This window comes from Salmo salar, chromosome ssa16, assembly GCF_905237065.1.
Source record: "Salmo salar chromosome ssa16, Ssal_v3.1, whole genome shotgun sequence".
NCBI lineage: Eukaryota > Metazoa > Chordata > Actinopteri > Salmoniformes > Salmonidae > Salmo > Salmo salar.
The window spans coordinates 25,044,756-25,055,153 of record NC_059457.1 but is presented as its reverse complement, the minus strand read 5'-3'; positions in this window follow the sequence as shown (position 1 = coordinate 25,055,153).

The following is a 10,398-nucleotide window of genomic DNA, read 5'->3' as shown; positions in this document are numbered from 1 at the left end:
GTAGCAAGCTTATAGGTCTGCTGTTAGAACCAGTAAAGGCCACTTTACCACTCTTGGGTAGCGGAATTACTTTGGCTTCCCTTCAGGACTGAGGAAAAAGACTTTCCTCTAGGCTCAGATTAAAAATATGACAGATAGGAGTGGCTATAGAGTCAGCTACCATACTCAGTAGCTTTCCATCTAAGTTGTCAATGCCAGGAGGTTGGTCATTATTGATCGGTAACAATAATTTTTCCACTTCTCCCACACTAACTTTACAAAATTCAAACTTGCACTGCTTTTCTTTCATTCTTTTTTTATTGCATGAATATCATTTTTCACTGTTTGTCGTGGGCATTTCCTGCCTAAGTTTGCCCACATTGCCAATGAAATAATCATTAAAATAATTGGCAACATCAAATGGTTTTGTGATGAATAAGCCATCTGATTCGATGAAAGATGGAGTTGAATTTGTCTTTCTGCCCATAATTTCATTTAAAGTACTCCAAAGTTTTTTTCCACCAATTTTTATATCATTGATCTTGGCTTCATCATAAATGTTCTTCTTTTTGTTGAGTTTAGTCACATAATTTCTAAATTTGCAGTAAGTAAGCCAGTCAGATGTACAGCCAGACTTATTAGCCACTCCTTTTGCCCCATCTCTTTCAACCATACTGTTTTTCAATTCCTCGTCAATCCATGGAGCCTTAACAGTTCTAACAGTCAGTTTCTTAACAGGTGCATGTTTATCAGTAACTGGAAGAAGCAATTTCATAAATTCATCAAGTGCAGCGTCTGGATGCTCCTCATTAATCACATCAGATCAACAAATATTTTTAACATCATCCACATAAGAGTCACAGCTAAATATTCTGTATGATCTCTTATACACTATTTTAGGCCCAGCTGTTGGAACTTTGGCTTTCCTGGATATAGCCACTATATTGTGATTAGCTTTAGAACAAAGTTCTACAGTGTAAAAATGTGATCGATACATGTGGATCATCTTGTTCCTGTAGTGTTTATAAACACCCTGGTAGGTTGATTAATATCCTGAACAAGATTACAGGCACTGGTTACAGTAAGAAGCTTCCTCTTGAGCGGACAGCTTGATGAAAACCAGTCAATATTCAGTCAAAAAAACAGTCAATATGATGTTTACATCACATACACTATCAAGATTTTCACACATATTATTTAGATACTGACTGTTAGTACTTGGTGGCCTATAGCAACATCCCAAAAGGAAAGGCTTTCGATGTGCCAAGTGAACCTGCAACCACAACACTTCAATAACACTTGACATAAGTTCTTCTCTAAGCATTACAGGGATATGGCTCTGAATATATACATCAACTCCTTCCCCATAAGCATTTCTGTCTCTTCTATAGATGTTATATCCTTGTATTGCTACTGATGTATCATCAAATGAATTATCTGAGTCTCAGAAATGGATAATATATGAATGTTATCTGATGTTAGCAAGTTATTGATTTCATGAATCTTATTTCTAAGGCTACATATATTAATATGGGCTACTTTCAGCCCTTTCTTGGGTAGCTTATCAGAGATAGACATAATATTGAAAAGCGCAGACAAAGCAAGAGAAAAAATATACATTCAGCAGTCCATTAACATCTAGACGTTCCGCTAGCGGAACACCTGCTCCAATATCCAATGATAGGCGTGGCGCGAATTACAAATTCCTCAAAAATACAAAAACTTCAATTTTTCAAACATATGACTATTTTACAGCATTTTAAAGACAAGACTCTCCTTTATCTAACCACACTGTCCGATTTCAAAAAGGCTTTACAGCGAAAGCAAAACATTAGATTATGTCAGCAGAGTACCCAGCCAGAAATAATCAGACACCCATTTTTCAAGCTAGCATATAATGTCACAAAAAACAAAACCACAGCTAAATGCAGCACTAACCTTTGATGATCTTCATCAGATGACACGCCTAGGACATTATGTTATACAATACATGCATGTTTTGTTCTATCAAGTTCATATTTATATCAAAAACCAGCTTTTTACATTAGCATGTGACGTTCAGAACTAGCATTCCCACCGAACACTTCCGGTGAATTTACTAAATTACTCACGATAAACGTTCACAAAAAACATAATTATTTTAAGAATTATAGATACAGAACTCCTTTGTGCAATCGAGGTGTCCGATTTTAAAATAGCTTTTCGGTGAAAGCACATTTTGCAATATTCTGAGTAGATAGCGGCTAGCTATTTAGACACCCACCAAGTTTAGCCCTGACCAAACTCCGATTTACTATTAGAAAAGTTTGATTACCTTTGGTGTTCTTCGTCAGAATGCACTCCCAGGACTGCTACTTCAATAACAAATGTTGGTTTGGTCCCAAATAATCCATAGTTATATCCAAATAGCGACGTTTTGTTCGTGCGTTCAAGACACTATCCGAAGTGTAAATAAGGGTCGCGACGCATTTCGTGACAAAAGAATTCTAAATATTCCATGACCGTACTTCGAAGCATGTCAACCGCTGTTTAAAATCAATTTTTATGCCATTTTTCTCGTAAAAAAAGCGATAATATTCCGACCGGGAAAGCGTGTTTACGTACAAAGAGAGAGAAAATAAAAGCATGGGATCCCCTCGTGCACGAGCCTGAGTCTCATAGTACTGTGACCGGCCACTATCCAAACACGCTAATGTTTTTCAGCCAGGGGCTGCCTCGATATCATTCAGCTTTTTGCCGCCTTCTGAGAGCCCATGGGAGCCGTAGGAAGTGTCACGTAACAGCAGAGATCCCCTGTATTGGATAGAAATAATCAAGAAGGCCAAGAAATGGTCAGACAGGGTACTTCCTGTACAGAATCTTCTCAGGTTTTGGCCTGCCAAATGAGTTCTGTTATACTCACAGACACCATTCAAACAGTTTTAGAAACTTTGGAGTGTTTTCTATCCAAAGCTAATAATTATATGCATATTCTAGTTTCTGGGCAGGAGTAATAATCAGATTAAATCGGGTAGGTTTTTTTATCCGGCCGTGAAAATACTGCCCCCTAGCCATAACAGGTTGGTGTGTGTGTGTGCTGCGGGGTTGAGGCTACGAAGCCATAGGGTTGGCTCTCTCATCCCTTCCAGGCTTCTGGGGGGGAGGTTGGACAATGAGCCTGTCGTAGCGGACGTACGCAATGTCCCCATGCGCTCTGGCAGCTTTAATGCCTGGGATCAGTTCTTTCCACTTCTGGCGCACAGCTTCAGGATAGTCCTCGTTGAGGAAGATATACATTCCTCTCAAGTTCTTGGCTCTTTCCAGAACAGCTACCTTGTCCTTGAACCTCAGGAACTTAACCTCTATGGGCTAGGTGGGACGCTAGCGTGCCACCCGTGGTGCACTCCATCAACAGCAGGTGCATTTCAAGAGCGGCAAATTTGAATCCAAATAAATGTCAAAATTCAAATTTTTCAAAAATACAACTATTTTACACCATTTGAAAGATAAACATCTCCTTAATCTAACCACGTTTTACGATTTCAAAAAGGTTTTACGGCGAAAGCATAAATTTAGAGTATGTTAGGACAGTACATTTACAAGAGTTGTGTGTAATGTTTTGTCAAGTCAAAGACAGGGTCACCAAAACCATAAAACCAGCTAAAATGATGCACTAACCTTTTACAATCTCCATCAGATGACACTCCTAGGACATTATGTTAGACAATGCATGCATTTTTAGTTCTATCAAGTTCATATTTATATCCAAAAACAGCGTTTTACTATGGCATTGATGTTGAGGAAATCGTTTCCCTCCAATAACCGGCAGTCAAGTCAGCGTCACAAATTAAATAATTAAAATTAGAAAACATTGGTAAAATATTATATTGTCATTTAAAGAATTATAGATTTACATCTCTTGAACGCAATCAACTTGCCAGATTTAAAAATAACCTTACTGGGAAATCACACTTTGCAATAATCTGAGCACTGCGCCCAGAAAAATACGCGTTGCGATACAGACTAGACGTCATGTTGGGGAGATCTAAAATCGAAAATACTATGTAAATAATCCATTACCTTTGATTCTCTTCATCAGATGTCACTTCCAGGTATCACAGGTCCATAACGAATGTAGTTTTGTTCAAAAAAGCTCATCATTTATGTCCAAAAATCTCCGTCTTGTTAGCACATGATCTAAGCCAGCCGGACTTCTCGTCATGAACGAGGGGAAAAAATATATTTACATTCGTTCAAACATGTCAAACGTTGTATAGCATAAATCATTAGGGCCTTTTTTAACCAGAACATGAATAATATTCAAGGTGGACGAATGCATACTCTTTTATAACGTATTGGAACGAGGGTACCCAACATGAACTCGCGCGCCAGGTGTCTAATGGGCCATCATCGTTCCATGGCTCTTGTTCGGTCAGATCTCCCTCCAGAAGACTCAAAACACTTTGTAAAGGCTGGTGACATCTAGTGGAAGCAATAGGAAGTGCCAAAATATTCCTCAGCCCCTGTGTTTTTCAATGGGATAGGTTTAAAGTCAATACAACACATCAGGTATCCACTTCCTGTCAGAAAATGTCTCAGGGTTTTGCCTGCCAAATGAGTTCTGTTATACTCACAGACACCATTCAAACAGTTTTAGAAACTTTAGAGTGTTTTCTATCCATATATAATAAGTATATGCATATTCTAGTTACTGTGTAGGATTAGTAACCAGATTAAATCGGGTACATTTTTTTATCCAGACGTGCAAATGCTGCCCCCTAGCCCTAACAGGTTAACTACTATCAGCCTGGGCCTATCACCTGGGCCGGTGGTGGGTTTTTCAGTCCTGTGGGCACGCCTCACCTCAATCTTCCTATGGTCCATCTTCAATTTCTCAGAGATCATTTCCCTCACTTTGTCCTCAGACTCCATCCAGGTCTCATGTGGAGATTCTGCAATTCTGTCCACAACCATGTTGTTTCGCCTTGATTGTCCCTCGGGATTATCCCTCATCTGATTTATCTGTCATTGTTATCATGGATTCACACACAAAACTGATGTCCTCCCTCAATGACTTACAGATTGCTGTCATCTTGCCATTCTCCTGTTTCAACTCGTCGAGGGGACCCTGGGAGAACTGCAAACTGTTCTTCAGGTCCTGGACCTCTCTGGTCAGGTTGTCCATTCTTTTATTAGTAGAATCCACGCGTATTTGGACAAAACACTTGAAAATATTTTCTTGTTGTTGTAACAACTGCTTATAGGTCTCTTTTTGTAAGTTTAAAAGATCCATCACGTGTGATAGAGCGACACCACTGGCACTGTCCTCAAAGGTACTCCCGCAAGCTTTGGTCTTTGTCATGGTAGCTAGCAACGTATGTTAAGCTGTTACTCCTCGCAGTTCTAGACAGGGCAGGTCACAGCAGCTAGGCTGTCTGCTTCTCAGACCCATTCTTGGTTGGCAGGATCACTGTAAAGATACAAGCAGTCCCAGCAACTGATGCCAACTGCGATGCAGGATCCAACATACGAAGCTAGGTAGCTACCAAGAACATTCCAATATACTTTTAAACAACAAACTTTCCAAACAAACAAAACCGAGCCCTTCCTTCGTTCTGCGTTGAATCTTTTTCTCATCAGACCAGAGAATCTAGTTTGTCATGGTCTGAGAGTCCTTAAGGTGCCTTTTGGCAAACTCCAATCGGGTTGAGGAGTGGCTTTGGTCTGGCCACTCTACCATAAATGCCTGATTGGTAGAGTGCTGTAGAGATACTGTAGTTGTCCTTCTGGAAGGTTTTCCCATCTCCACAGAGGAACTCTGGAGCTCTGTCAGAGTGACCATCAGGTTCTTGGGAACCTTCCGGACCAAGGTTCTTCTCCCCCGATTGCTCAGTTTGGCCGGGTGGCCAGATCTAGGAAGAGTCTTGGTGGTTCAAAACTTCTTTCATTTAAGAATGATGGAGGCCACTGTGTTCTTGGGGACCTTCAATATTGCAGAAATGTTTTGGTACCCTTACCCAGATCTGTTCTTTGACATAATCCTGTCTCGGAGCTCTACATACAATTCCTTCGACCTCATTGCTTGGTTTTTGCTCTGACATGCACTGTGGGACCTTATATAGACAGGTGTGTGCCTTTCCAAATCATGTCCAATCAATTGAATTTACCACAGGTGGTAGAAACATCTCAAGGATGATCAATGGAAACAGGATGTACCTGAGCTGAATTTGGAGTCTCACAGGGTCTATATATTTATGTAAATAAGGTATTTCTGTTTTTTATTTTAATGAATTAGCAAAAATTGAAATAACCAGTGCCATTAGGGGGTATTGTGTGTAGATTGCTGAGGCTTCTTTTTTTTAAATACATTTTAGAATAAGGCTGTAACGTAACAAAATGTGGAAAAAGTCAAAGTGTCTGAATACTTTCCAAAGTTAAATCCACTTCAATCATTGTAGATGAAGGGTAGGAGACAGGTAAAAAAATATGGTTGTCACGTCCTGACCAGTAGAGGGTGTAGTTGGGTCAGGACGTGGGAGAAGGGAGTGTGTGTTTCTTATTGTTTCGTTGATTTTGGCCGTGTGACTTCCAATCAGGCACAGCTGTAGAGGGTTGTGGTTGATTGGGAGTCACACATAAGTTGCCTACGTTTCCTTTGTGTTTCTTGGGTAATTGTTCTTGTCACAGTGGTTGCACCTGACAGGACTGTGTTGGATGTCAGTTTTCTTGTTTTTGTAAATTGCATAGTGTTCTGTTTATTAAATCATGTTGAACACTAACTCCGCCGCATTTTGGTCCGTTTCTGAAGACAGCAGTTACAATGTTTAAACCTTCATACAACTGAGACATGGATTGAGTGTGTGCCATTCAGAGGTTGATTGCAAGACAAAAGAAGTGCCTTTGAACGAGGTACGGCAGTAGGTGCCAGGTTCACCGGTTTGAGTGTGTCAAGAACTGCAACGCTGCTGGGTTTTTAAACGCTCAACAGTTTTGCGTGTTTGTCAAGAATGGTCCACCACCTAAAGGACATCCAGCAAAATTGACACAACTGTGGGATGCATTGGAGTCAACATAGGCCAGCATCCCTGAGGAATGCTTTCGACACCTTGTAGAGTCCATGCCCCGTCGAATTGAGGCTGTTCTCAGGGCAAAAGCGGGTGCAACTTAACATTAGGAACGCTTTCTAACGTGTTGTACTTTCAGTGTATGATAAACAGAGTAGCAGCATCGTATATGAGGATTTCATGTAAGTGGGTCTGCGTGTGTCTAGAATCAGAATAAATACATAGTATGTGTGTGTGTGTAAGTGTGTAGGGCTCTGTCAGTGCGCAAAAGTGAAAATAAAATAGAAGGGCCAACTCACATAGTCCATGTAGAAATGTAGTTATTTATTCAGTTAGCTATTTAGCAGTCTTATGGCTTGGGGATAGAAGCTGTTCAGGATCCTGCTGGTGTCAGACTTTATGCACCGGTGCCGTTTGCCATGCGGAAGCAGAGAGAACAGTGGGTGGCTGGAGTCTTTAACAATTTTCCAGGCTTTTCAATCACACCGCCTGATATAGAGGGCCTGGATGGCAGGGAGCTCAGCAACAGTGATGTGCTCGGCTGTCCGCACTACTCTCTGTAGCACCATGCGATCGAGTGTGGTGCTATTGCCATACCATACAGTGATGCAGCCAGTCAAGATGTGAGGAAGGTATTTGATGCCCCGTTCTACATGAGAGAAGCTGCCATAAAGCTAATCCAGCTCCGGCAGGACGCCCGCAGGGTGACCGGCTATGCGGTGGATTTCCGCACGTTGGCAGTGGAGAGTGCGTGGAACCAGGAAGATCTGTTCGACATGTTCCTGCACAACGTCTCGGAGGAAGTTAAGGATGAGCTTGCTGCTCGGGGGTTACCCACGGATCTTGACTCCCTCATCGCTTTGACCATCTGCATCAATGTGCGATTGCGGGAATGATGGATTGAGAGGAAATGCAATTTCGCTCGCACGTCCAGGGATTCCACCTCAACTCCGAGTCATCCCGGAAGTCCTCGACGGTCCGGTTGCCGAGAGCACCCGAGGTTTCCCGACCTTCCTCGAGAGTCACCGAAGACGGCCGAGGCACTGTTTCCCGAGCCTATGCAACTAGGCAGAGCTGGGCTGTCGCTAGCGGAACGGCAACACAGGATCAACACAAGGAGCAATCTGTATTGCGGGACTTTTGGTAATTTTGTCTCCTCTTGCCTGATAAAAGACCAGGCTCACCGGTAGGAGCGAGTTCTCTGGTGGGCCATATGGAGACCTTTTCTGCTTCCCTTACTTGCACCCATTTCATGTCATTCTGCTGTGGGGAAACCAGTCCAAATCTCTCTGGGTCCTCATTCAGTCTGGGGCCGATGAGAGCTTTTTGTACGCCACACTGGCTTCCGAGCTGAACATCCCCACTCAGCCCCTCTCCGTTTCCATGCATGCTAGAGCATTGGACGTGCGCTCTATACGTCGGATCACCCATAACACCACTCCCACCCACCTACATGTGTCAGGGAATCACAGCAAGACCATTCAATTCCTGCTCATCAAGTTCCCCCAGATTCCTGTGGTTTTGGGATTCACCTGGCTCCAGCGACACAATCCCCTCATCAACTGGTCTACCGGTGCTATCACAGGCTGTAGACCGTTCTGCCACGCCCATTGTCTGAAGTTGGCACAACCTGCCCCGGGCCACTCCCCTTGATCTGCACCGCCCCTATGACTGCGGGATTGACATTCTCCCTAGCACCACACCACCCCGGGGACGTCTGTACTCTCTGGCGGGAACGGAGACCAAGGCTATGGAGACCTACATTGGGGAAGCCCTGGCTTCAGGATTTATCCGTCCCTCTTCCTCTCCTGCAGGTTTCTTCTTTGTGGAGAATAAGGACAAGACCCTGTGCCCATGCATTGACTACCGGGGACTCAATGACATTACTGTGAGGAACCGTTAACCACTACCACTAATTTCCTCGGCCTTCGAGTCGCTCCAGGGGGCAACTGTTTCTGAAAGCTGGATCTACGAAACGCCTACCACCTGGTGCAGATACTAGAGGGGGACGAGTTGAAGACCGCCTTCAATGTGGCCAGCGGCCACTATGAAAATGCCATATATCCCTGGATTTTGTCCCGGGTCTCCCCCTGTCTGAGGGCAACACTGCCATCCTGACTGTGGTCAACTTATTTTCCAAAGTGGCCTATTTCATTCCTCTCCCCAAACTACCCTCGGCCAAGGAGACGGCCCAGCTTATGGTGCGTACGTCTTCCTGATCCACGGACTCCCGGTGGACATGGTCTCCGACCCGGGGTCCACAGATCTCGTCCCAGTTCTGGAAGGCGTTCTGTACGCTCATTGGGTCGTTGGCCAGCCTGTCCTCCAGATTCCACCCCCTAGTCCAACGGCCAGTCGGAACGAGCCAACCAGGACTCTTCGCTGCCTCGTCTCCGCCAACCCTACCACCTAGAGTCAGCAACTGGTATGGGTTGAGTACGCGCACAACACCCTTCCTTTCTCACACACAGGTCTCTCGCCCTTTGAGTGTTCCTTGGGATATCAGCCTCCACTCTTCCCCAAGCAAGAGGAGGAAGTCATCAATCCCTCTGCCCAGATGTTCATCTGCCGCTGTCGCCGTACCTGGAAGAGAGCCCGGGCCACTCCGTTGAAGACCACTTCCAAGTATAGGCGACACGCAGATTGCCCCCGGACCCCTGCTCCACGCTATCGGCTCAGGCAGAGGGTATGGCTCTCCACCCAGGACCTGCCCCTCTGGGTGGAGTCCCGTAAACGTTTCATCAGCCCGTTCCTCATCTCTAGGGTCATTAGCCCCACTGCTGTTTGTCTTTTGTTACCCCGTACCCTCCATATTCACCCTATTTTCCATGTGTCTAGGATTAAGCCCATGTCTCACAGCCCTTTGTCTTCAGTTTCCCGGCCCTCCCACCCCTCCCCGAGTCATTGATGGCCATCCAGGGGACACGTTGGGAAGCCTCCTGAGTGTTTGACCACGGGGCATGGGTTTCGAGTACCTGGTTGACTGGGAGGGTTATGGTCCAGAGGAGAGGTGTTGGGTCCCCGCTAGAGACATCCTGGACCCAGCCCTCATCGCCGACTTCCACCGCCGGTACCCCGGTCAACCAGGTACGCGCCCAGGTAGGACACCAGGTGGCACCCCTAGACGGAGGGGTACTGTCACACCCTGATCTGTTTCACCTGTCTTTGTGATTGTCTCCACCCCCCTCAGGTGTCACCCATCTTTCCCATTATCCCCTGTGTTCTCTGTTTGTCTGTTGCCAAACAGCGTTTTTGTGTCTCAGCTCTTGCTTTTTCCAGTCTCTCTTTTTCTCGCCCTCTTGGTTTTGATCCTTGCCTGTCCTGACTCTGAGCGCACCTGCCTGACCACTCTGCCTGCCCCTGACCCTGAGCCTGC